Source organism: Hemitrygon akajei, chromosome 27 (genome assembly GCF_048418815.1).
Source record: "Hemitrygon akajei chromosome 27, sHemAka1.3, whole genome shotgun sequence".
Classification (NCBI taxonomy): domain Eukaryota; kingdom Metazoa; phylum Chordata; class Chondrichthyes; order Myliobatiformes; family Dasyatidae; genus Hemitrygon; species Hemitrygon akajei.
The window spans coordinates 38900630-38906636 of record NC_133150.1 but is presented as its reverse complement, the minus strand read 5'-3'; positions in this window follow the sequence as shown (position 1 = coordinate 38906636).

Genomic DNA, 6007 nt, shown 5'->3' with positions numbered 1-6007 from the left:
ATCCACTTCATCGAGGCCTTTCAATATTTGACAGGTTTCAATGAAATCACCCCTCATTCTTCTAAACCCCAGCGAGTACAGGTCCAGCGCCATCAGATGCTCTTCATACATTAACACTTTCATTCCCAAATCATTCTTGTGAAATTCCTCTGGGGTTTCTCCAATGCCGGCACATCTTTTCCTTAGAAAAAGGACCCAAAACTGCTCACAAAACCCCGTGTATGATCTGACCCATGCCTTATAAAGCCTCAGCATAGCATCCTTGCTCTTAAATTCTATCGAAATGAATGCTAACATTGCATTCGTCTTCCTCACCACCAACTCAACTTACAAGTTACCCTCCAGGGAATCCTGCATGAGTACTCTCAAGTTCCTTTGCACCTCAGACTTTTTTTTGTAATTTAAATTTTTATTATTACTTATTCTTATTTTACAAAGCAGCACAGCATATCATAGAGCAGATACAGTACAGCATATTTACACAGCCATCCCATGACAGGAAAACATATACAACTAAGAAACAGAAAGAAGTTCTAATTTAAGTTTAACTTAACGTACAACCAAAATTGATCCCACGCAGCTTTCACTTTTCCCTCATTGTTAATTCTTCCCAACATGCCATTCATACGATGAGATCTTAATCATTTCCTCAGTCCATTCCTTCACAGTGGGACATCTGGGTTTTTTCCAGTTTTTCAATATAATTCTTGCAGCTGCAATGAGACCCACCTTTAAACTAGTAAATTTGTCATTGTTTACATTAGGTCTCATTGTCCTATCACCCAGGAGACAAGGCTGTAGGCACAAGGGCAGGGTAGGACCCGACCAATTCCCCAACAAATCAAGAACTTTACACCAAAATGGACGAACCATGGAACACTCCCAAATCATGTGAAAATATGTGCCTACCTCATTTTTACATGTCTAGCATAATTTTTTTTAATTTTTATTTTCTTCCCTTTAGAAAATAGTCTACACCTTTATTCCTTCTACCAAAGTGCATGACCATACACTTCCTTACACAATATTCCATCTGCTGCTTCTTTGCCCATTCACCTAATCTGTCCAACTCCTCCTGCAGCTTCTCCGATCCCTCAACACTACCTACTCCTCTGCTCACCTCTGTATCATCCGTAAAGTTGACCACCAGGTCATCAAATCACCGACAAGAGAAAAACTGCAGATCTGGAAACCCGAGCAACACACGCAAAATGCTGGAGGAGCTCAACAGGCCAGGCAGCGTCTACGGAAAAAAGTGCAGTCGAAGTTTCCGGCCGAGACATCAACTGTACTTTCTTTCCATAGATGCTGCTTGGCCTGCTGAGTTCCTCCAACATGTTATGTGCGTTGCACCAAGTCATCAATTCCGTCATCCAATTCATTGATATAAGGAGGAGTCGAGAGAAGATGGATTTGTTTTCCCTGGAGTGGAGGAGCCTGGGGTGAGACCTGAATGATATATTCCACTTTTTTTTGGGACATAGGTAGAATAGATATTTTGTCTCTGATCAGAGGTGTCTACGGAGGACACAGGGTTAAGGTAATAGGGTTAAGAGATTTAAAAGAGACTTGAGGAATAATGTTTTCACCCAATGTGCAATTGAAATCTGGAACACATTTCCTGAAGGAGTGCTGGAGGCAGAGATGTTCATTTATTTATTGTTTAGTATTTTAGTTATCTAGAGGTACAGCACGTTACAGGCCCTTTGGGTCCATCAAGCTGGTGCCACCCAATTACACTCATGGAACCATTTAACTGATCCACCCATACGTCTTTGGAGTGTGGGAGGCCGAATTTCAAGTATTCTGTGTATTTCTGATCATCTGCCTACAGCTCTATTGAACTCTATTGAGATCGACTGGTTTTCAATATATATATTTTGGGTTTGTATTTTACTGATAATTCTATGTCTGCTTGTTATTTTGTATATACGAGGACTAGGCCTTTTAGCCACAGTGTCACCGGTTTACAACGGCTAGGAGAGAGGAGCCTGAGCCAGTGAGCTCCAGCGGGGGTGGCGTGGTGCGGCGTTCAGTCGGCGCTGCCCCCAGTGTTTGCTCGGCAGGAGACAAGCTCTATGGTTGACTGTAGATTGATGGCTCGAGTCTGAACTCTTCCATACATGGCTGTATTACCAATATGGGCTTCCTATATTGTGCTGTGTGTGACGGCTGCACTTTGGCCACGGAGTAACGCTGTCTTGTTTGGTTGTATTCTTGTATGGTTGAATAGCAACTAAGCTTGAAAAGAATTGAATTGAAAGATGTCAAAAGAATTGAAAGAGTACACCATCGATCTCCCTCCCGGCACTTGCCCTTGTAAGTGGAACAAGTGCTACACCTGCCCTTACACTTCCTCCCTCACCACCATTCAGGGCCCCAGACAGTCCTTCCAGGTGAGGCAGCACTTCACCTGTGAGTCGGCTGCTGTGGTATACTGCGTCCGGTGCTCCTGGTGCGGCCTTCTATATATTGGCGAGACCCGATGCAGACTGGGGGACCGTTTCGCTGGACACCTAAACTCTGTCCACCACTGGATCTCCCAGTGGCCACACATTTTAATTCCATGTCCCATTCCCATTCTGATATGTCTATCCATGGCCTCCGCTACTGTCAAGATGAAGCCACACTCAGGTTGGAGGAACAACACCTTATATACCGTCTAGGTAGCCTCCAACTTGATGGCATGAACATTGATTTCTCTAACTTCCGTTAATGCCCCCCTCCCCTTCTTACCCCATCCCTTATTTATTTATTATTTTTCCCCTTTTTTTCTTCTTTTCTCTCACTTTTTTCATTCTCTGTCCCTCTCACAATCACTCCTTGCCTGCTCTCCACCTCCCTCTGGTGCTCCCCTCCCCCTTTCTTTCTCCCTAGGCCTCCCGTCCAATGATCCTTTCCCTTCTCCAGCTGTGTATCCCTTTTGCCAATCAACTTTACAGCACTTGGCTTCATCCCACCCCCTCTGGTCTTCTCCTATCATTTCGGATCTCCCCCACTCCCCTCACTTTCAAATCTCTTACTATCCCTTCTTTCAGTTAGTCCTGACGAAGGGTCTCGGCCCGAAACATCAACTGTACTTCTTCCTATAGATGCTGACTGGCCTGCTCTGTTCCACCAGCATTTTCTGTGTTTTGCAGAGAAAATTTATAATGATTTTGCTGGGATTTGAGGAGCTGAATTATAGGGATAGGTTGATAAGGTTAGGACTTTATTCCCTGAAATGAGGGGAGATCTTACAGAGGTATGCACAATTATAGGGAGGGTGAATGCAGGCAGTCTTTTTCCACTGGGTTGGCTGAGACCAGAGCTACAAGTCATAGGCTTATGTTGGGGCAACATTTAACAGGAACCAGAGAGGGAAGTTGTTAACTCAAAGGGTTAAGCCGCCAGCGGAAGTAGTGGATGCAGTTTTGATGATAACTTTTAAGAGAAGTTTGGTTAGGTGCATGGCTCAGGTGGGCATGGATATTCTTGGTTTGGGTGTAGGCAGATAGCATTCGAGCAAAGCCAGGTTAGCAGACACTAGATGTTCCAAAGTGTATGCTTCAGCACTGCAGTGCTCTGTGCCTCTATGCTATATTGGAAAGTTAATGGGTAATTAAAGTCTTGATTATAATTGCAAAAGACTCCAAGTGTTGAACGTTGATAATAGTTGCTTGCACTGAACAGTGCACTTTACGTCACTACCAGGTTTAGACAAGATCACTGAACTAGGAATTACTGGAAGACATTAAATTTCAAAATGGCTTAAAAACTGCCAAAATTCTCATTTATCCACACTGTTCACAATGGCTGTAAACACTGAAACAGGGCCATGCATGACATAGCAACCAAACAGAGCTTCAAACTGAATAAAACCTTAAGTATGTAGGGCTTCTTGCCAAATGCCTTTCAGACTTTCCAAGCATGATAAATTAATTTCAGCTTAAAGCGATGATTTTGTTTTCATTCTTTATCAACTTAAAGAGTGAAAGTTTTTATTAAAGATTACTGACTCCAAAGTGAACAACTAGTTTCCTTCCTTTGGCAATGGAATGGCTACACGTATGATCTTAGAGTCAAGAAGTCAGAAAGTCATACCTCACAGAATCAGGGTCCAAGCCAATTGTGCCCATACTGACCATCAATTTAATTTATCTACAGTCACCAAATAATTGTCCATGCCCTTCTGTGCTTTGCAATTTGAGGGCTCATTCGGATGTTTCTTAGATTCTAAGGCTTCTGAAGGCATTGGTGAGACCACACTTGGATTAGTGTGAGCAGATTTTGGCCCCTTATCTAAGAAAGGATATGTTGGCATTCGGGAGGGTCCAGAGGTAGGTTCAAAATAATTATTCCAGGAATAAAAGGGTTAATTTATGAGGGGCATTTGGTGGCTCTGGGTCTGTACTTGATGGGGTTTAGAAGAATGAGGGGATTTTTCATTGAAACCTATTAAATATTGAATGGTCTTGGCCTGAAATATTGACTGTTTACTCTTTTCCAAAGATGCTGCCCGTTCTCCAGCATTTTGGATGTGGTGCTTTGGATTTTCAGCATCTGCGGATGTTCTTGTGTTTAAATATTGAAAGGCCTAGATGCAGTGGAACTCAAGAGAAAGCTTACTATTGTAGGGGCTTCTAGGACTAAAGGGCACAGCTGCAGAACACAAGGACATCCCTTAAGAGCAGAGATGAGGAGAAATTTATTTCACCAGGGGGTTGAATCCATGGAATTCATTGCCATAGACTGCTGTGGAGGCCAAGTCATTGGATATATTTAAAGTGGAGATTGATCAATTCTTGATTGATAAAGTTTGTTAGTGGCTATGGGGAGAAGGCAGGGAAATGGGATTGAGTGAGAGATAATGGATCAGCCATAATGGAATGGTGGAGCAAACGCTTGGGTCAAATGGCCTAATTCAGCTCCTAAGTCTTATGGTCGTAGAGTATGTTGTGAAAGACTCTGCCACCATGTAAATCATACCATCCGATCATAGGCACCTCCGCCACTGAGTAAAGTGTCTTGGTGTCTGCCCTTTTGATGGCTCTCATACTCCTGTGCACTTCTACCAGGTGACTCCTCAGAGTACTCTCTCCAAGAGAAACTAGCCTGACCTCTCCAGTCTCTCTTTGACTTGGAATATTCCATCCTAGACACACTGGGAATCTCCTCTGCATCCTTCCTATAATATGGTGACTAGCCCTGCACAAAGTACTCACAGAGCAGCCTAACCAATGTTTTATAAATTTGTCCTTAGATCTCTCTGCTCTTATACTCTATTCCTCAACAAATGAAGGCAAACATCCCAACTGCATCCTCCCCCCACTCCAAATTGCATCTCCACCCACCTATTGGGATTAGATTCCATTATGATATCTTGCTTGATTAGTAAGTGATCAATATCATGTTGTGGTCTATAAACACTCTCATTACAAATCAACATCATCACCAATTTTCTGAAAGTAGATTTCCAAATTAGAAGTGCATTTATATAGTGCCAACCTGCTTATTCTTTTGGTCACCCACTGCTCCATCTCTGGAACTGGTTTTCCCTTCAGAATCCACAAATCTGGAATGGAGACATTGGATTTTGCCTACAGAAGTATTTGCAAAAGGCATTGAATAAATATACCAATAAATATGAATAAAATAAAGAGGAGGGCTTACTTAAAATGGGTATTGTCTATAACGGAGGTGCTAACTACAGTCATCATTGCCTATATGAGATGATATACATTACTGTGCAAAAGTCTTAGCACTTGAAAAAAAATCATAAAGGTTTCAAAGGTTTCATAGGTACATTTAATATCGGAGAAATGTATACAATATACATCCTGAAATGCTTTTTCTTCACAACCATCCACAAAATCAGAGGAGTGGCCCAAAGAATGAATGACAGTTAAATATTAGAAGCCCAAATCCCTCCCAGCTTCCCCCACCCACGCATAAACAACAGCAAAACAATGATCCCCCTCCCCACCAGCAAAAGAAGCATCAGCACCCCCTCCCACTGAGCACTCAA